General features: G+C 42.4%; 1 protein-coding gene across 1 annotated transcript in view; it reads right to left on the reverse strand.

Annotated features, from left to right (window-relative positions):
• ADAMTS12 (ADAM metallopeptidase with thrombospondin type 1 motif 12) overlaps positions 1-22,946 on the reverse strand; it is a 646,291-nt gene that overhangs the window by 80,638 nt on the left and 542,707 nt on the right. The gene's annotated exons all lie outside the window — the stretch shown is intronic.

Consider the following 22,946-nt stretch of genomic DNA (forward strand, 5'->3'; position numbering starts at 1 on the left):
GCGTGCAGAGAAACATGGAACAAACAGGGAAGGTCTAACTATGACTAAACTAACTAGCACTAAACAGGGTGGGCACGGGAAAAAACAAAAGTACATAGTAAACAAGTTGCATTGGCCCAAAACCTTAACTAGATGTCATGGTACTACAGAACAATAGTAATCTGATGCAGTTCAATACAACACAACACAGAAAAAAATATATGCATTACGCGTTAGGGTAGAACGATTACTTCTTCCTCTGCTTCAGGTTTTTTTTTCAGGCTAAATTTCAGAAAATTTCAATTAACCCTCTTCTTGTGAGCTTAGCTGGTCACAGACATGACTTCTGGACTGAATACCACTCATATATCATTACACAGGTGCCATTCAGTTCACTGGGAAAGGCTGAATATCTTTGCTGCTAAAGAAGAATATAAAGGTATTTGTATGTGCGTTTCAGAATTAAAATAAGGTCATGAATACTATATAGACCCATGAGGTGTACGATACAAGGTAGACCAAGGTTAAAGGGATACTCTTGTTTTAACTATATTTTGGTCAATAAAGATTTGAATAAGGACACAGTTTTAGTGCTATTATAATAAATGTTCCACATATATAGCATTTAATAAAATTTATATATATTATTTAGTCCACTGTAGTCTTTAAAACAGGTTATTTTTTATTCAGTTTTAATTAATAATTGAAAGTATAACCATACCTTTCTTTAAAGCGGGAGTTCACCCGAAAAAAAAAAATTAACATTAGATTTAGGCTAATTAAGGGGAGCAAAAACGGGTATTTTTTTTAAAATCAATGCCGTACTTACCGTTCTAGCGATAGATGTTCTCCCGCCGCTTCCGGGTATGATCTTCGGGACTGGGCGTTCCTATTTGATTGACAGCCTTCCGACGGTCGCATACAGCGCGTCACCAGTTGCCGAAAGAAGCCGAACGTCGGTGCGGCTCTATACGTCGCTTGCGCACCGACTTTTGGCTACTTTCGGAAACTTGTGACGCGCTGTATGCGACGGTCGGAAGGCTGTCAATCAAATAGGAAAGCCCAGTCCCGCAGCCCATACCCGGAAGCAGCGGAGAAGATCTATCTCTAAAACGGTAAGTACGGCATTGATTTTAAAAAAAAATACCCGTTTCTGCTCCCCTTAAATACCCTCAATCTAATGTTAAAAATTGATTTTTCGGGTGAACTCCCGCTTTAAGTTTTATTTAAATTTTCCCCCCATACTCCTGAATGTAGCTTTATTAGTAAAGTGTGTGCCTTTCTCCCTGTTCCAGCAAACTTCACTGTACACATACCTCTCAACTTTCTGAGATGGGAATGAGGCACACCTATCAGAAAAAGTATGTAGGCATAGGGCACACCCCGTGCCACGCCCCCCTTAAAGGAGAATTGTACAAAAAAATATAAGATTGGTTAAACTCACATGTGCTTTTTTTTACCACTACTATTCCTTTATATTGGCTTTTGGAATTTACAAATGCAGCAATTTAGAAATCAGATGAAATATTTAGCACTGGGAAACACTTTTTGATAAATAAAAAGTGATTTTTTTTATACATCTATATAGATCAGACTAAAATGAGGGACAAATGAGGAGGAATGAGGGACATTGCTCCAAATCAGGGACAGTCCCTCGAAATCAGGGACAGTTGGGAGGTATGCTGTACATACCTGCCCATCACTGAAACTCTTTGCAACAAACATTTCCCATTGGATTCTCTTCTTACTGCCCATGATCACATTGTCATTAATTTCTACAGCTGAACCCCCAACTGTGTAAACCAGGTTGTTAAGGGTTCCTTGAGCTGTGGCTGATGGTGGCTGCACAATTCTGAGTCTAACATCAGATAGGTCAACATCAAAGGTCAACCAGGCATTCCCAACCAGGGTTCCTTCAGAGGTTGTTAGGGGTTATTTGAGCTGTGGCTGATGGACCTCCTATCTGATGGGGGCTGCACAATTCTGAGTCTGACATCAAATAGGAGGTCAACCAGCCATTTTCAACCAGGGTTCCTTCAGAGGTTGTTAGGGGTTCCTTGAACTGTGGCTGATAGACCTATCAATGGGCCTGCATAGTTTCTGGTCTAATGTCTCTTGGCAGAGCCAGTGGCATTAAACATATGGGGGCAGATCCACAAAGATCTGCCTATCTTTAGGCAGGCGTAGCGTATCTAAGATACACTACGCCACAGTAACTTACTTTTTCTTCTTGTGAATCCTCAAAGAATCCACACATTAAGTTACGGCGGTGTAGTGTATCTATTGCGGCGTAAGGGCGCACAATTTCAAATGGGAGTGAATGTGTTCTATGCAAATACGTTGTGACCCGAAGTAAACTAAGTTTTTTTTGAACGGCGCATGCGCCGTCCTTAAAATATCCCAGGGTGCATTGCGACAAAGTACGCCGCAAGGACGTCATTGGATTCGACGTGAAAGGAAATGACGTCATATTCCGATTCACGAACGACTTACGCAAAAAAATTTAAATTAGATGCGGGAACGACGGCCATACTTAACATTGAGTACGCCACCATATAGCAGCTTTAACTATACGCCGGAAAAAGCCGAACGGAAACGACGTAAAAAAATGCGACGGCCGCTCGTACGTTCGTGGATCGTCGGAAATAGCTAATTTGCCACCTTGCCGCCGTCGAAAAATTGCATTTAAGATCCGACGGCGTACTAAGACGAATGCCTGTCTGATCGATCCCAGATGCCGTCGTATCTTGTTTTGTGGATACAAAACAAAGATACGACGCAGGAAATTTAAAATTACGCCGGCGCAATCCTTTTGTGGATCTGCCCCATGATCTTTTTAGCTGACTGTAACGGTGGAATTCTGGCCACCACTGTAAAGGGAGCATTCTCCCCACTGGCCATCAATGGGGGCATTTTCCCAATGACCCCAGATTCATTTATTTTAGCTGGGCTTCCCTGAAAACTGAAAATAATTTTAAGGGTTCCTCTAGAGTAAAAAGGTTGAGAAAGGCTGGTCTAGACCATATAACAAACCTTTAGGATAGGGTCAAACACTGAAAATCATTGGAATGGGGAACAAGAGAGGCATCAAGTAAGGGTAACTAACAGATACAGTTGTCTTGTAAGGTAAATGTCACCCAAAACAAATATACAGTTACTTTATACAACTTATATAGGAATCATCTACCCTGACATCTCCTTCAGTTCAGACTACCAACAAAAGGACGTGTACCAACAGAAAAGCCTGGAAAAATAAAGAATGGAAGAATGGTTGGCCATGCTACTAATATTAATCTTAGGACTTTTCAGTTCTGACTAAAATCTCTCCCCAACTAATATTTTCAAAATAATCATCAAAGTAAAAATCTAAAGCAGCTCACCCTCTCTTGTTGAAAGATCCAGACTGCACAATGTGTTTTCCCCAAGTTTTAAACCACAAGTTGATCAGCACAAGCAGAATATGAAACAAAATCCTTATGCCGCGTACACACGATAATTTTTCAGGATGAAAAAAAAAACATTTTTCAGCATGTCGAAAAAAATGACGTTTTCCCAACTTCATCATTAAAACGATGTTGCCTACACACCATCGTTTTTAAAAAATTAACTAGCAAAGCGCGGTGACGTACAACACGTACGACGGCACTATAAAGGGGAAGTTCCATTCGCCTTTGGGCTGCTTTAGCTGATTCCGTGTTAGTAAAAGACGATTCACGCTTTTTTGTCTGTTACAGCGTGATGAATGTGCTTACTCCATTATGAATGGTAGTTTTACCAGAACGAGCGCTCCCGTCTCATAACTTGCTTCTGAGCATGCGCGGGTTTTTTACGTCGTTTTAGCCCACACACGATCATTTTTTACAACCCGAAAAATGACATTTAAAACGACGTTAAAAAATGCAGCATGTTTGAATTTTCTTTCAGCGTTTTTCAGAACCTGAAAAATGATGTGAAGCCCACACACGATCATTTTAAATTACATTTTTGAAAAACTATGTTTTTTTCATGCCAAAAAATGATCGTGTGTACGCGGCATCAAAGCTGAATTACAAGTGAAACCCATATTAACTGCATACATTAGTCAAGCTTAGATAAATGTAAGTATGCATATCTCATACTTAAGGGTCTGCTGGGGAAGCGAACAATCACTGTAGTAGTTGGCGATACTATAGTGATAGCCACTGTCTTTCGGGTCCTATTCTGAGCAGCTTACCCTATGGCACTTCTGCCATTCACAGAAAGCCTTGTATTTTTTTTTCTACTAAAGTTGTTCTATATATTTTCCAGCAGTGCAATAAAGATGATTCCTAGAGTTTAGAATTAATTATAATCTGTTTCAAAACAATAGAAGGCAGAGGCGAAAAACATGCTCCTCTGGATGACGCATTTCAACCATACGCGGATTTGTTATGGTGGTTGAAATGCGTCATCCAGAGGAGCATGTTGTAGTATGTGACATGCATAATTTTTAAACAGGTAATAAAAGATTTTGTTTTATATTCTGGTGGTACGGATCAACTTGTGATTCGAATAGTCCTCCCAGAATTTTTTCAAACATACAACCACACTGTTTGTGCTTCCTACAGGTGACACCTGCTCTTAGTGAGAAAAAACCCCATCCTTTACATGTCAATCAGATTTTATATTTTCTAAGTCACCACATCAGGTCTATTATCTGATAATTATTATAATCAGCAAAAAAAATCCTCAGCCTCTGCACATGTGTTATTAGGATGAGATAGAACGGTTATGTGGCAGCTAGTTTCATCAGGAAAGCAGAGAAAGTATCCTACTTTTACTGTGTCAAAAGGAAGCATTAATACAGTAAGTATTAGAAACTTTGTGCCAACATTATGTTTTATATGTAACTAATTTGCATCTCATCCTATGTGGTTATTCCTTGTATGATGTTAATTGAACAGCTACATAAACTGTAACAATGCAGTTCTCTTTTTTGCTCATTTTGGCCTGTTAAATATACCATTAGAAAATGTTTCCTTATATCTGTTCAACAAGTGCAAACACGTAGCTATTCATCTTCATCCAGACAGAAATCCTGCTCCTTCTGGACTGTTATCAGTTAACATTGTTCCCTGCCATCTATGTGGACTATACCCCCCCATTATAGAGAAGAGAGGGAGGTGTTGCCCTTTATTCATTGTATACCAACCATTTGGTTTGGTTGTCTGGTTGTATGTAAAATGATAAAATCTTTAATAAAAAGTTGTTTGAAAAAAAATGTAAAGACTTTTTTTATATAGACTTTTTTTGTTTTATAGGTAGGGTATGGTGTAAATCTCTGCTGGGTTTCTTTGCTGTCTGTGTTCGACTAGGAAGGTTTTCTTCACTTCCTGTCATGTTTAAGTACCAGAAAATGAGAGGCAATCTCTCCAAGGTGAGGGGATTTTCCCTCCTAGTTGTCCCCAAAAACGTTGTCTCCATTGGATGATTTAACCTTACCCATTTGCTGTTGTGACAAAGCTAAACATTTTGGATTCTCTCTTACTTTCTGTCTTGGTGACAATGTTCATTAGGACAAAGAGTGGATAGAGTAGTGTAGGGCTAAAAGAGATATAGACAGCAATGAAAATGTTCCCACTCTTTGCAAAACTAAAAAATGTTTAGCCTTTACATACACTTTAAGGGCTGGATTATTGAAACACCTACGCCGATGTATCTACAGATACACCGTGTTAGTGCACGGATGCGCCGTCGTATCTATGCGCCTCAGTCTGCAAGAAAGATACGCCTGAAATTTGGCTTCATACGACCGACGTAAGTTTCCTACGCCATCGTATCTTGGGCGCATATTTACGCTAGCCGCAAGGGGCGCTTCCATTGATTTACGCGCCGAATATGTAAATGACCGAGATACGCCTATTCACGAATGTACTTGCGCCCGTCGCTGTAATATACGCCGTTTACGTAAGGCGTACGTCCGGCGTAAAGTTATTCCACCTAAAGGAGGCGCATCCCATGCAAAGGTATGGACGACGGAACAGCCGTCGAATTTTACGTCGTTTACATAGGACTACGTGAATAGGGCTGGGCGTAACTTACTTCACGTCGTAGGCAGTGATTCGACGTATCTTATGGAGTATTTTAGACGTGATTCTGAGCATGCGCACTGGGATGCGTCCACGGTACGGCGCATGCGCCGTTCGTTCAGACCATCATTTGCATGGGGTCACGGTTCATTTAAATGGATCACGCCCATATGAGATGCGCTACGCCTACGAGAATCCGGCCCTAAATGTTTTAGTTTTATTTTTACACAAAGGTAAGGAAGGTCACTTTTATTCATTTTAAATATGCAACTTTTGCTAAAATAATACCAAGTACCGGTAAATTGTTAAGGCACTTCCTGTTATAAGGTGACAACTCCCTGTGTCTTGCTCTAAATTGTGCTGGTGCTTTGTCACCCTCGCATGCATGTTCAGAGCAGCCTATAAGCAATCAAACCAACACTCCATGCACAGGCTAGATTCACTGTTGTCACCATCAGGAAGCCATATCTACATCTATATAGATACAGTCAAAATTGTTGGCACCCCAGAATTTTTGTGGAGATACGCCGTCATAAGTCCTTTCTGAATCCGGGCCTATGCCTCTAATATGAGCATCTTAGTTTTTCAGTAAAGCCTAATATAGTTTACCTAACATATTTCTTTCTCTGACATGAAACAGGTTTGGGATACAAAGCTCACATGTCATCTCAGGGTGTATTGTCATCATCATGGCCCATGTAGGTTAATTGCCTCTAATTGACTCAGGGAAGAAAAGCAGATCCACAATGAAGACATGTTATTATAAAGGTAAGCCCTTTTTATCAACCTCACTACTTCAATAAGAGATATTTCACATTATAAGGCTACTGACAAGGACTCAATGCATCAGAGATTATTAGATAAAGCTTTGTGCTATTCCTAATTACACGTCTGATAACATGTAGGACTGATCAATAGACTGCAGGCTTCCTTTACTGTCCATATACTATACATAGTGTGACCAGTATCCAATAGTATAATCCCAGCCTCAGATAGTGTGCTCTCATTTAATTCCTTTATCCATGCTAGTATCCATGCTAGTATTGTAAAAGCAGCTTATACTGCTTAATTTATCATTACCGCTCTGCTGAACAGACATGCCTGTGCAGTGTCTAATTTATTTAAATGGTAGGTAGTCAATGCCTGCTCCTCCTTAACATTAATTCCTCTAATGAATATACCCGTGTGGGATTCCTATATAGCTAATAATCTAGGATGGATTAGTATGGCATGTGACTATGTATCATAATGATCTAGTCATTGCTTATATACATACATAATTGCTGTGAACCAAATGACACATAGTTTTAATGATATATCAATATAAAGTAACATTAATTAAAGTGCATAACGTGAAAATGATGCAGGTAATAAGTCCCTTTCTTAGTGCAAAAAGGTGCTATAGTGCTCCATGTCCCAGCGGTGTCATGCTCACCTCCTGGGAGTGGTTTCAAAATTTAAACTCACCAAATGGGTTGTACTCCTTTGCCTTATGAGAAAACGTGATTGTAGGTCCTTTACTGGGGACCAAACCCAATGCAGCATTCTCTGGTGTCCTTCTGTGTCTCTTCTATAATAGTTATCATCCAATTGTGGCTCCGGGGCTCCAGGAATAAACAGTATGCCCCACACAATGCAGGAAAAAGAAAACTCCTTATAGAGTAATATCCTCAGGTTTAATAATAAAAGACAGCTTACAAAATATTTAAAATACTATCATGACAACAGAACCGACGTCACTGCAAAAAACACCGTCCTAAACTAGTGTGGAGACGTGGTCACAAATCAGCTTGTAGCGTGCATTGCCAAGAGAGTGCCGACCTGCTCACACTGTCCTCTCACTTGCTTCCGTGCCTCAAGGAAGCGGTTCCTCTGTGTGTTGTGGGGGATCCTTCCAGCACCCGAGCCTCAGGCCTGAGGTCACCCCCCAGACTGGGGGGCACCTGCGAGGGCCTCCGGCAGTTTTCTCAGCACTCCATCTTCCACCCGAATGCCCCTGCTGGCATGACTCATGACCCTATTTAAAAGGTGAGTCCACCACCTGTCAGTCTATTTGCTGGAAATTGGATGAGGCCCTCGTAAATATGTCAAACAGCTCCTCCTAGCCTTCACTCACTACATCTTGAAGCAGCTTCTACAAAGTTCCAGAAAACAGGGGGAGATACCAGAGATGTTGGGTCACTCAACCCTGACCCAGATTCAACCCAAACCTTGCTCTCAGCCAAGCCAATTTACCTGCTGTACTATAAGAGATAACTATACACCTGTAGCACACTAGCTAGAGGGTGCTACAAACGCATATATTTCATCGCCATAATGTTTCTTTAATGCAACCATTTTGTAATCAAAAACAACTGGCAATAGTGTATGATAACAAGTAAACATGAATTTCTTCCAACTAGGAAAATGTTATTTAAAAATAAAAAACTCAGTAAAGACCTACTCAGAAACAAAAGTCAGCCTTGAATAAGATCAAAGACGCAATATGATTTCTTTCTTGGTATTGAAGGTTACAAATAGACATGTTCCATGAGCAGAACTTGTTGCCCTTGAATATCTAAATAAACACATCTTGTTTCCTTTGAACAGATTTATGCATGCCAAGCTCTGAAATACAGTATCTGTCAAAAGATTTATCAAAATAAAGTTTTGTTTACATCTATGCATCTTCTTATACGATGTGTCAAGGCAGGTTAGGTATGTGTAAATGTGAATAATAATTGCGCTATCCCAAAAAAACACAAGCAAACCAAAAAGGGGGAAAAGGGGGGCAGCTGAATAGGAATGTAACAAAAAACTCGAAAAGAGTGCAGGTAAATTTGCAGCGCTACATATAGTAAAGTGAAATGCGGAAAAAACACTAAACAGTTAAGTATGAAAGGCTTTATTCTATGGAGGCAAAAATTGTTATTTAGGGGTTATTTTATTAAATTAGATTTTCTTTGTTGTTAGCTTCATTCTTCAAAATTAATGTTTTTTTTGCTTGTGTCTAATATAGTGAACCTTAACCTCCCTGGAGGTCTGATTATGTCAGTATTTTTGAATGTCAAAGTGGTACATTGTTTTGCATGGCAATGTGTTGTTTTATATTGTAGGTCTGTAATCCTCAGGCCTCGTACACACGACCGAACATGTCTGCTGAAACTGGTCCGCGGACCAGTTTCCGCGGACATGTTCGGTCGTCTGTACGGCCGACCGGACAATTTTCCGGCGGATCGGACAGGTTTCCAGCGGACAAATGTTTCTTAGCATGCTAAGAAGCATGTCCGCTGGAAGCCTGTCTGTCGGACATGTTCGGTCGTCTGTACGACTCACCGGACATGTCCGCTCGGCCGAAAGCCCTCGCATGCGTCGAAGTGATTCGACGCATGCGTGGAAGCATTGACCTTCCAGGGTCGCGCACGTCGCCGCGTCATCGTCGCGGCGATGGCGCGGCCACGTCACCGCGTTCGCTGTCCGCAGGAAATTTGGTCCGATGAAAACGGTCCGCGGACCGTTTTCATCGGATATGTCCCGTCGTGTGTACGAGGCCTCAGGAACAACTCACTTAAATCTGTCCAAGCAAGAGTCTAGTAGACATCTCGGCTACGATAAAGTTTGAAACACTAAATCTTAATATAATAAATAATTATAAAAAATAATATAATAATACATTTTATTCAATAATGTAATCAAACCAAAAACAGTGAAATTTGTCCAAACAAGGTTGCAACATTACTAATCACTGTAATCCTAGACAGTGCATATTGGTTTAGTAAACATCCCGGGAATGAAACATTTAGAAACATGGGACTGCACAAAGTCTGACGTCACAATTAGGACAATGGAACCTGGTTTTCTTTATGATTTCTTTTCACTGTCATTTCGCTTTGTGCAGCAAACCACGCTCATCCTTGTAGGTGTTGACTTTTTCTCGGTTAGTGGGATGTAGTTCATTAAAGTGGAAGTAAACCCTCCTATTATTTTCAGCCAAGGAAGCTGCCATCTTGACCTCTGTTTAATCTGCAACTGCCACGATGCTGCACATGTGATCAGTTATGAAACCAGCCATTGGATGGTTTGACAGTTTGGTTGAGAGCACAAGCAAATGTGACATCTAGCATTTCCGGCATGCCGGGAATGTTAACTGTTTTTTTAAACTATCAAATAGATGGGTTTACTTCCGCTTTAAGTAACGACCAGTCAGGCGTTCCGTGTTGATAACGCCAACAGCACGATGTCCAGCTCTATAACACAGCCATTTTTGGTGTTTGGTGGTTCACAAAGATCTGTTCGGCGACTTTCCAAATGAAGTCAGAATGAATCACAGGCTTGTAGGCATTCCACAAGCATTGCTCAAGAAGATGCCTGAAGATCTACTTGTAGTACTTCTTTTGCTATTTCCTCATTGCTGGGTAAAATGTCATTGCTTGGTCGGCTCTGTCGACACCTCCCATGGTGTTACTGTGATCTATCACTACTTGTGGCTTTATTATTTCTTTCCCACCTTTCGTGCGTACCATAACATTGGAGGTATTATGAACTTTACTCATTAGGCACGCATCTTCCTTGTCACGCTATCACAGTGCCATCATTTTGCCTTTCTGCCAGGCAACCATTTCTCCAGTTTTCAGCTTCTTACTGCCAAACATTGGCGGCATGTCGCGCCAGTTAGCCCTAACGGTTACATTTGTTTTGCAAAAACTCATAAAGTTCGGGAGACATATAAAAGTTGTCGGTTGTTACGCAATAGCCCTGATTTAGCAATGGCTTAATGAGTGAAAAAAGGAAGATGTTGCCATCCCATCGTTGCTGTATTTTGGATTGAATTTTGTTCCTTTTCCAGTGTATATGACTGAATTCCAAATGTAGCCAGTTGACGATTCGCAAATGTATGTAGGATTATACGCCAAATCAAGCTCTCTTTGATGCAAAGTATTCTACCCAGCTGAGTCTTCCCTTGTAGGCCATTAAACTTTCATCTATGCTGATATCTCTTTCTGACACATAGCTCCATTGCCAATTATTTAGAATTATTTGAGATGCTTCCTAAATTTTCTTTAGTTTTGGTGCAGGATGAGTGGGTGGGTTCCCCCACCACTCCCTGATGTATTATTAGGCCCAGAAATTTCCAAATGTCATCTTTGGTTACTGGTTCCCACTTTCTGCTTCTTGGAAACCTCTAATTCACTATCTCTGTTTTCTGGCTGGTCTTAATCTGCTTTTAACCTAAAGGGATGATTGGATGCCATGGACATTCTCAAGTTTCCAGGCAGAAAGAACAACAAAAGTGCAGACAGGGCACTAGACAAAGCACTAGGGACAAAACTGAGGTGAAATTTGATACAATACATTGTAATCTATAGATTACATAACTGTATGTATATTATGTTTTGAACTTTTTTGAATTTCCCGCTGACTCCGCTTCCCTGCGTCGCAGAGCTCACAAGGAAGGACACAGCGGGAGGACATCGGGGGATCGTAGGGACAAGGTAAGTAACAGTACAGGATTAATGGCTTGGATTTACCGCTTTTGGTACTCAAAATGAACCCCCGAGCCAAACTCTGGAATTACCGCCAGGGAGGTTAAAGTGGAACTTCACCCCTAATGGAACTGTCTGCTGGTCCTCCTCCTCTCCCAATTTTGTAACTTTTTTTTAAAGGTGAAAAATGTTTTGGATCTAGTTTTGTCAAACACCCACTCCCACTTTCACTGGCGTCGCTTAGGCAATCTCAGCAGAAGTTCTCCCCCACCCCTCCCTGCCCGCAACCTCCGGGGACACATCACAGATCCCAGGACATGTGGGACCTTTCACAGGGCTTACTACAGCTCACACATTTGTGGTGGAAAGCTGGATGTGAAGGAATCAAAGCCAGCTTCCCACAGTCAACATGTTGGCACCAGGGACCTGAAGACCAGTGAAGAACCAGTTTGGGTGAGGACAGTGATGGATCCCTAGATAGGCAAGTGTCTCCTTATTAAATGTTAGCAGCTACAGTATTATCACTTGATTTTGATACACAGTGCTTTAGAAAATTAAACACAATTCAATTTTATGTCAACTTTAACCCCTTTTACTGCCACCGCTATATTCAGAAGACTGTGAAAATGCTATCTGTGAGGAAGAGGGGCCTGTCTCCCGGAAACGCATAAGCTTCTCCATGTATCGTCAATGGGGAGGCCCATCTAACTTGCTGGATTGCTGCTATTGTCTAGCTTGATTTTATTCTGCTTTTGTGAGTATATTACTATTTTATGATTTTACAATAAACAATTTGGGAGATAATTGACTAGGCGTTTGCACCCTTTTGTACATGTTTTCACAATTTTCTGAAGATCGCCCAGTTTGAAGAGGGCTGCATGGCTGAAATCATTACGTCCCTGGGTAAAGTTCATTTGTCTGAGCGCTGGATGGTCTTTTTACTTTTTGTCCTGCTACCACTATACATCATATGACTGTGGCAGCAGGAGGATGTTTATATACACTCCACAAGCCGATTGTCAGCTTTCTGCAAACCCAGAAGTGTTCCTCAACCTGGTGCTACCTCCCCCCCTCCCTGCCATTATTCCCAGGATGTGCTTTCCCACCCGTCACCATACATCATTTCACTGATCTCCCTTAGCTAGAATGAACCCGGAAGCGAAGTGTAAAATATAAACATTTACCGTTTCTAGTGTCACTTGGTCAGGAAAAAAGCTAATAGAGCATGATCTGTGCACTGAACTGTAGATTTACACCCAAACACTTAAAAATGTGCCCCAAAAAATGTTAAGCCTGCTCCACCCCCACATGCATGCAGCAATGTAAATGCACCTGTTGGGGGGGGGGGGTGCCTACGAATAAAAGCGTTGCTTGCGATACACATGTTACTTTTTGCAGCACTTTCTGCAGTGACAGTAACATTTCTAGGGTCCCTGTTCATGGTTAACTCCAAAATCATGATCTGTAGGGACTTTTAAATTATCGGCTTTGGACGTGTACTGAAATTTTGTTTTAGTTTTCAGGCTCGTGCACATTTATAGCTTGATATGTTGGGTATCAATTTCCTCGGTGCAACCTAATTTTTGATATTTGAGGCCTCGTACACACGACCGAACATGTCTGCTGAAACTGGTCCATGGACCAGTTTCCGCGGACATGTTCGGTTGTGTGTACGGCCGACCGGACAATTTTCCGGCGGATCGGACAGGTTTCCAGCGGACAAATGTTTCTTAGCATGCTAAGAAACATGTCTCCGCTGTAAGCCTGTCCGTCGGACATGTTCGGTCGTCTGTACGACTCACCGGACATGTCCGCTTGGCCGAAAGCCCTCGCATGCGTCGAAGTGATTCGACGCATGCGTGGAAGCATTGACCTTCCAGGGTCGCGATCGTCTCAGCCACGTCACCGCGTTTGCTGTCCGCGGGAAATTTGGTCTGATGGTGTTTACAGCCAACAGACCAAAATCCGGCAGCGGACATGTCCGATGAAAACGGTCTGCGGACCATTTTCATCGGACATGTCCCGTCGTGAGTACGAGGCCTCACTGAAATATTGGGTAATAATAAATTGCATTTTTGGGCCCTAAAATAATTTTTTGGGATAAAATATTGCGCAAATATCGTGTCACATAAATGTATTTAACTACTAATATTTAATTCTCCAGGGTCTACTTTTAGACAATTGTCAGGGGTTCACTCCAAGTGTAGCGCTTTAAGGACACCACCACTCGCTTTCCTCCATTTCAGGGCTGGTTTTGCCCACTTTTATTTAAAAGAAAGTTCACAGAAGATCACAGGGGTATTCAGTATTTCAGTCCTGCTACCAAAGCAAACAATTTTCAGCCCTCCTGGCTTGTAAATGCAGCTCTCTAGCTCGGGGCTTTATGCTTTAGGGCCTTGGTCTGTCTTCCACAGACCGGACGTTCAGCACCTCCATGCGTACAGCATGTAGCCTCGTGCTACAATGGCTCCCACCTCTCTCTCCTAGGTGAAGCCCTCCTGACTCCCATGCCCAGACCTCCTGTCTGCAGGGTGGAGTCATCTCCATCTGGGAGCCTAGAGCCTTGTTCTGGTGATTACCTAAAGCCCAGAACACAGTTGACTCATTAGTAAACTGGCTGTTTATTAGACCTGGACCCTGGCAGGGTACCGCCCTGCTACACAATATATAATGTTTTAGGGTTTTAGCTAATCTTCAAGCCTGAAATAGTTTTTTAAACACTCTAACTAGAGTGGATAAATAAATAATATAAGAACTGTAAGTCTTATTTGCAGGGACTGAGCACACAGGGACTGGCTATTTAACTAGAAACATTATTCCCTGCATGCAGACTTTATTGGGACTGTGCTTATGTGCACCGCCATGCAGACTGGGTCCTGACACTAGCCAGCTGAAAAACTAGGGCTAAGGACTATTTACTCTGCTTCACAAGAGCTTTGCTTATTAGTAAGAGTCACCTCTTTAGGGAGTCTTAAATTTCATTGTTGTCAATTATATAGAGTGCACTTTAAAGTGCTTATAGCCTACCAGTTACAGAGAAGTTATTGCAGTATTAATCACTGTTACTGTGACTGTTTTCCAATGCCATTGTTTATTGCTGATCTTATGGATTACCAGGTTTACTTTAATTTAGCCACATAGAATTTTATTCTAATACACTATAACATAGTGACTTTGTTGTCTAGTGAACTGCGATTGATATAGCTATGTACTTGCTCATACACTATATTGCCAAAAGTATTGGGGTGCCTGGGCCCTGTCAGTTCAGGAGGACGGCTGGGCAGCTAACAGCCAAGCTCCACTCCGTTTCACAACTTCCTGTGTCCTGTCATCTTCTTACAGAGCGGCTCAGTGCTCTGATGATATCTGCACTCCCAGTGTTACTTATTCATGTTGCCTTCTATATAGCTTTTAATGCAACTTTGTTTTTCTCCCCTTTCTCCTGACAGATTCTTGCCCTCCTCACTCTCAGATATTGTCCTCTCCCTGCAATTAAATTAAACAATCCTTCTCCCTGATATCTGATTGTGCTCCTCTGCAGTCCTTCACTCCTGTATTCCTCCTTCTGTCCCATCTTTCCTGCCTCCTGTCAGCCCAGTCTATACATCTTCCCTGTTCTCTCCCCTGTCTTCTGCTGCAAACCTCTCGCTCTCATTCTAATCTATGCAACCCCCCCCCCCTACTGTCATCATCACCTGTTCCCTCTGCAAATCTGTGTATCACTGCTCAACTCTTTCTATTTAACTTTTACTAACTGATCTATTTAAAGCAGAACTTCACCCCCAAAAGGGTAAGTTCCGCTTTAAATCCTTCTCATTTCTCCCTCCCTCTTCTGCCACATTTATGTTGTTGTTTTTTTTTTGGGGGGGGGGGGCTGGTTTTGGCAGGTACACGCTACCACTCTGCTGAAAATCTGCTGAAATCGCCTAGGTGATCCAAGCAGAGGTTTTCCTCCCCTCCCTGCCTGCAGCCTTCTGGGTCACATCGCAGGTCCCAGAAGACTGCAGGACCATTCAGACTCATGCATGAACAGTGGGCATATAGTGGGCGCAGCTGCGGGCAGCCAAAAGCAGCATATATCCAGCTGCCCACAGTTAGGATGCCAGCATGGGGACACCTGAAGGCTAGTGAAGAACTAGCCTAGGCGATGATGGATCCCTGGTGTCACGATCAGGGATCAGGCTCAAAGAAAATTGCTATAGCAGTTGCAGCACTACCACCGACTAGCAGATGACACAGGCAGATGACACAGGCTAATCTGAGGTGCGGAGTCTAAGTACTAACCGGTGTTCACTAAAGCTCCTCATGGTGGAGATGGATTTTGCTGCGTGTTAGTACCAGGTTGCGGTCCTCAGGATCGCCCCACCAGGAGGTGAGCAAGCCTGGGTTCAGTAGCAGGTAAGAAAGTAAGGATCAAACAGAAGTGTGGGCAGTAAACAAGCCAAAAGGTCGGTAACGAGTAGTTGTAGGTTGGGATCAGGCAGAAGCGTAGTCGAGGAACAAGCCAAGGGTCAGAGAGAGAGAGAGAGAAACTTGTAAAGCGCAACACATGCAAACTGAATCGCCTCTGGGCCCTATATCCATTTCATGGGTAAGGAACCCCTTGACCTCAGAAGAGATGGGTTTTAATCTTTCTCCTGAAGGCCAAGTGGTCCAACTCCAGTCGGATGGTGGTTGGTAGTGCATTCCACAGGCGGGGTCCTTGGACTGCAAATCTTCGATCTCCTTTGGACTTGTATCTGGCTTTGGGTATCTGGAGGAGGTTTTGATTGGTGGATCGCAGAATGCGATTGGGGTTATGGGCTTTTATTTTTTCGCATAGATATTGGGGGGCGTTTCCTTTAATATCAAGCAGTAGCAAATATGGACGGCAGCAGGGAAGGCAGGAGCGAGATACAGGCTGAAGAGGGCACAATATTCTGGCAAGGAGGAAGTGCAGAGACAACCCCAGATGATGCAAACTATTGCGAAACGCGTCGGGACTCTGCTGCTGCCATGCGCAACCTTTTATTGATGCCCTTTGTTTTCATCTGAACTGTAAGTGTTTTTAACCGTTAATACATTTCATTAATATTACGGAATTACACTATGCGACCTCGTTTTCTTTTATGTACCTTGGATACGATCTGATCTCTTGGGAGTTACCATCAAGACGTTGTCACTCCCCCTGCTCTGGTTTAAAGTGATGCTTTCAAGCCATCGTTTCCTCTGTGTATCCAGATCCGATTGATGTGGTTCCACCAACTCACATACAGTCTATATTGACCCTTTAAGCGTATGCTTATTAGGGTTCAATATTTCCGGTAAGCCTCCCCTCCCGGTGGTGGTCATTTCTTCACATATCTATCCATTTCCATTTCACCGTGGTGTTTACAATCGCCCATCATAGAAGATCATTCACTGGCGGTGCATCTTTTTAGTGACTCACTGCTTTTTGATTTATCATATGAATGAATGAAAAACTTATATAGCGCGGCACATGCGAACTGAATCGCCTCTGGGCGCTTGATGTTTCGTGTCTCATGACATCAAAAAAACAGAGTTTTTATCCTGTCTTCTGAAAGTCAGGTGGTTTTCCTCCAACCGAACGCTGGTTGGTAAAGCGTTCCATAGTCTCGGACCTTGAAAAGCAAACCTTCTTTCTCCTTTGGACTTGTATTTGGTTTTTGGAACCTTGACCAGATTTTGGTCAGTGGATCGCAGAACGCGATTAGAATTGTGAGGTTCTATCTTGTCGCAAAGATATTGTGGAGCCTTCCCATATATGGACTTCTTATTTGTTCACATTGTTATACGATTTACCTTGTTATAACATTTTCAACATCATCATTTTCTAGCACCACTTAATTGTTTTTTTATATTTTCATCACTTTCTTGTTTCACTAGATTGTTTGTAGCAGCTTTTCACACAGATAGCGCAGATTTATTCTTGTTTTTTTTGTAAGTGCAGAGACATGGCTTGTATCAGGAAGTTTGTGGGAGGAGGAAAGAGTTCAAGGTTTAGCAGAAATCAATGTACAAGGCAGGGTTGTGCAAAGGATCCAACAATTCTAGTCCAATTGCTTTCACACTTCTAGGTCTGTCCCATTCCCTTACCTAGAATAACCTTTAGGCTGGGTTCACACCTATGCAAATTGGATGCTGCTTCCCCGTATCCAATTCGCATGTCAGGAAATTGTGACCGGATCTCTATGGAGTCGGTTCACACATCTCCACAGCGGCTCTGGTGCTAAATGAACAGGAGCCCTGTGTGTCTTTTGGTCTGTTTCAGGTCCAGAATCAGCCCAAAATTCGGGCTGAAATTGGACCTGAATCAGTGAATGGAACCGCACTGGATTTCTGCTGTGAGCCGCTGCGACCTCTAGTGTGAACCCAACCTTAGGGTTTGTTAAAACCTCTTGTGGTGCAGGAACACATGCAAGAGCATGCATTTTCCAGCACTGCATAGTACCATGTGGTTAGGTGCAACACAATTTTAACAAATCATTGTGCAGTGAGAGTTGCGCTTGCGCAGCAGGGAACCAGGCTGTGAAGGCGCAAGGCTTCACTTCCTGATTCCCTTACCGAAGATGGCGGCACCTCCACCCGAGAGCCGAGGGACAGATCGGCTTCGGGTGCTGACATTGCAAGCCCCGGACAGGTAAGTGTCCTTATTTTAAAAGTCAGCAGCTGCAGTATTTGTGCTGCTAACTTTAAAAAAAAAAAATTGGTGAAACTCTGCTTTAATCTCCATTACCTCATTCACACACAGTGCTTTATTTATTAACTCAATACATTTTTATCCTTTAGGAATTTTATACGTTTTGTTGCATTTGTGTCCGCTAATAAAGATTTTAGTGTATTTTTAGTGAAAATATAATTTTGATATCATCTGGGGGGGGGGCTCTCAGGTAGGCTGTACGGTGCCCGCGTGATATCTAACAACGGCCCTTAAAACCCAATCAATTCCCTTTAAAGGATATCATATTTCACCACCATTTGATCAATCTAGGCCATTGTTTTTCTTTTACTCTGGTGCAAAGCTTACGCACTTGTCTCCTTGTATTCAAGTTACAGGCTTAAAACGAAGAAAGACGCTTCGCGTAGTTTAATTAGATTTCAGGCATCAAAGCCCTTACCTTGAATGCAAATGAATTTCAGTAAAAGACACATTTTTTCCTTTTTTTTCCCCCAACATAAGGTTTTTCTCTTAAGCATCAAAATGTCTAGAGAAAAACCTGGTTTAAAAAGCTTTTAGTTGGCAACATTTAAATACTTTGCAATAGGTCAGTAAATAAATAACTCGCATTAGATTTCATGGGGTGAGTGTCAAGCAAGCCCAATGGATCTTTTGCACCTTACAGAATTCATGCTAGATGCGCAATCCTGAAAACAAATGAATGGCTTTTGATTCAAACGTGATACATGGCGATTTCTGATTTAAATACTGGGGTTGTAATATAAATAAAAATAACAGTGCTTGATTATCTGGCAAACATCAGCATTTGCCCGTGTCATTCAGAAGTGGCATATTGTATTTGACTCTCAGATTGGAAAGGCCAAAATCATCCTAAAATAAAGAAAACCTGTCCTCTTGCTATTCAGCACTTACAAGATTAGAATTTGAACAATAGACCTTCAATGTTAATATGACGCCTTAAAGCGGAGGTTCACCCTAAATTTTGACTTTGGCTGTATTAAACCACCAGCCATCGACAATAACGAATCCATTTTTTTTTTACCTTTGTAATGAAGCAGTTTCTGTCCTTTCAATCACTTTTCCCCGCGGGAGTGGGCGTGTATCACAATTTCCCCCGACCAGCGCTATGTCTCCTGGGAGTGAGTCATGAGAATCCCAGGAGACGCGCTGTGCTGTAATCCCGCGATATCTCGCAGGTCACGTGACTCGGCAAGCGGGTCATGTGACTCGGCAAGCGGGTCATGTGACGTGGGCAGCTACGAATTCTCCATTTTAGGTATGGGAATCCCTGAAAGCATTGTGGGCTTCAGACTGCAAGATGGAAACGTCCATCGCAAGTTTTTATAAAGTTTCCTTTCCTGCAGAATGACTATGCGGACAGCTCTGATTTTAGGACACGCAAGTGCAGGATTAAACCAGGTAACTCCGGCAGAATGATTTAAAAAAAAAAAACGAATACCCGCGGAACCCCCGCTTTAAAGAGGACCTGTATTGTGGGGCCTGTGCAAAAAAAATGGCAAACAGAACAAAGGACTGGTCACTGGTATTGCTTGTGGTCTCCCAGCAGCTGATCTTTTTTTCTCATTACTGACTTGCCTTGTCTTGTTCTTCACTGTTTGGAGCTTATGGATGTGAGCTGCATGACCTTCTTATTTTTTCAGTTCTACAATACAGATTTAAGTCTGTTTTGAGGAGCACAATTACTCTGGTTGGGCAGTTATTGGACACAAGGGGGCCTTGAGCAGCTCTCAAAGCCGCATCCAGGAGTTTGAGAGGATACAAGAGTCCCACACTAGTAGTGGTTGTAGAGTCAATAATTGTTTATTACATCATAAATGTGAAGAAAAAAACAGTCAATGCATGTTGAGAGTTTACACCCCCTTTTATCAAGCCTCCTCCCTTGAGGGGGGAGGGGGCGAGCAGGAGAGTCAGGACGCTCTCTACGTTGCAGATAGAGAAAGGAGCTGTGTGTTAGTGGGCGTTATGACTCACCTGCTCGCCCCCTCAAGGGAGGGGGCGAGCACGACACTCCACACCAGGGAGAAAGCCTTGCATTACTGTGTGGAGTTACAGACAGAAGAACAGGATTTCTCAGAAGAAAAAGGGACATTTAAAAGCAAAATCAAAGAATGAGGTAAGAGAAGGAGGACTGCACTAAGGTAAAGGAAGCTATTTAGGGTATTTTTTTTTACCTTTACAACCCCTTTAAGCCCAGATGAAACGGGTATTGTGCAAATCCCCAAAATGCATTGGTTATGTTATTCAGTTTATGTCGTAATGGACATTTTTGGATTCTACAGCCACTAGTATGGTACCTTTGTCTCTTCTCAAACACCTTGTTCTGCACTATTTAAGAAGGTGGCCATCTTGATATAGGCAAAGTTGTGCTTACTTATGTCCAGGGATTTTTTACAGGGGAACTTGGTGGAACTCAGCTCAGACTCTTTGGTGCCTGCTCATCACAATCACTTGTAAAACACAGAAGTGTGGTTTCTGTGTTTACAATTGACTGATGGGGAAATAATTAAGAAGCAGCAGGAGTGTTAGAGGAACACAGATCCTTGCACTGCAGGTCCATACATATACCTTTCAGAAGAACAACAACACAGTATTGACATCACCAAATCCCATTCCAAATCTTGTTAGGCTACTAGTCACAAGCACAATGCCATAGATGATCTTACGCTGAAGATATACAGCTATGAGGCGCAAAGGAAGAACACTGTTGTTTTTAAGGAGAAATTTAAGACAAAGGGCAAATCTTTGACCGTACAGCTCAGGCTGAAATAACATTTCTAGATGTTACCAATTACATATGACCATCTTCTGGGCTGTATAGGAATTATGCCGCGTACACATGATCATTTTTCGGCATGAAAAACACGACGTTTTTTAAAACGTAATTTAAAATGATCGTGTGTGGGCTTCACATGGTTTTTCGGCTTTTGAAAAACGACAACATTTTTTTTTCGAACATGCTGCATTTTTTCACGTCGTTTTTTAAAATGTAGTTTTTCGTGTTGTTAACCTCCCTGGTGGTATGATTCTGTCTGGAATTACGTACCAAAAGCGGTACAATTATTTTGCAAGGAAATTTGGTGTTTTATACTGTAGGCCTGTAATTTTTAGGAATAACTCACTTAAATCTGACCAAACAAGAGTCTTGTAGGCATCCCGGGTATGATTTTTTTTTAAAACAAAATTATAAATTATAATATAATAAATAATTATAAATAATTATAACAAATAATAATATAATTATAATAAAAATTATTCAATAATGTAATCAACTCAAAATCACTGAAATTTGCTCAGTTGCAGAATTGTTGCTGTCATTACTTTTATTTTTTTATGATGTATTTCCCCACAAATCGCTATCGCTCAATTCTGCAAGTGATTATAATTTATTATCGCTGTTTTCTAGCTGATCTAAAACCATTTTTGACATAAAGGGTCGTAACGTCGCAGGGAACGGAGATCGGCGGCACACGGGGACACTGTGAATCGAGCGAGGAGGACCCGCTCACTCACACAGCGGGGTGGCATCGCTGGATCCAGGGACAAGGTAAGTAACTTGCCTGTGGATTCAGCGAGCAGGTAAGCCGCGCCGCTGCACACTCTGCACGTCCACCCCAAGCGTGACTCGGGGATACCGATCCTAACATGGAAAACCCACCCCAAGTCACGCTCGGGTTTACCGCTAAGGGGGTTAAAAATGATCGTGTGTGGGCAAAAACAACGTTTTAAACCCGTGCATGCCCAGAAGCAAGTTATGAGATGGGAGCGCTCGTTCAGGTAAAACTACCATTCATAATGGAGTAAGCACATTCATCACGCTGTAACAGACAAAAAAGCACAAATCATCTTTTACTAACAAGGAATCAGCTAAAAGCAGCCCAAAGGCGAATAGAACTTCCCCTTTAGAGTGCCGTCGTACATGTTGTACGTCACCGCGCTTTGTTCATCATTTTTCAAAAACGATGGTGTGTGGGCAACATTGTTTTTAATGATAAAGTTGGAAAAACTTCGTTTTTTGGACATGCTGAAAACAACGTTTTTTTTCTTGCCGAAAAATAATCGTGTGTACGCGGCATAAGTCTCAGGCTGCAGGTATAAAAATTTGAATTCTAGTTTCATGTGTTTCAAGGTGCTGAGTTGGAATGTCTGCTTTTAAAGCCATCATAATATGGAGATCTATTGCCCACTGACTACCCTTACATTTAGGTCACTATCTATGTCAGAGGTCTTCAAACTATGGCCCGTGGGCCACATGCGGCCCGCTGAGGATGTTTATCTGGCCCACTGGGTGTTTTTGCCGCTGCTGCCTGTCCGTTTTTTTCCAACATAAGGGGTGGACGGTCCGGCAGCGGGCCTATCATTGGTGGAAGAGGGAGAGGGGCAGCCCGGCTGAAGCGCTGGATCATGGGAATTGTAGTCCGGCCACAATCAAGCTCCTGGCGGTGGGAGGAACTGAACAGCGCAGCCGGACTACAACTCCCACCTCCCAGAACTCAGAGGCAGCCAGGGCATGTGGGAGAGGCCGGCTGGACGTGACTTGGGCGGTGACTTGTGGGCAGTGAACATCGGGCGCTGGCTCGTGGGAGAGAGAGAGAAGGAGACGTGACAGGGCATCACAGCACAGTCGTTTTGAGCAACAAGAACAAAGGTAGCTTGGAGGAAGTTGGCATCACCCCCAGAAGAGATTGACCATTAAAATACTGGTAAGTTTGTTGATTTAACTTTACTTGTTCTTCATTTTAAATATTGTATTTGTTCCCG

The sequence above is a fragment of the Rana temporaria genome, chromosome 1 (genome assembly GCF_905171775.1).
Source record: "Rana temporaria chromosome 1, aRanTem1.1, whole genome shotgun sequence".
NCBI lineage: Eukaryota > Metazoa > Chordata > Amphibia > Anura > Ranidae > Rana > Rana temporaria.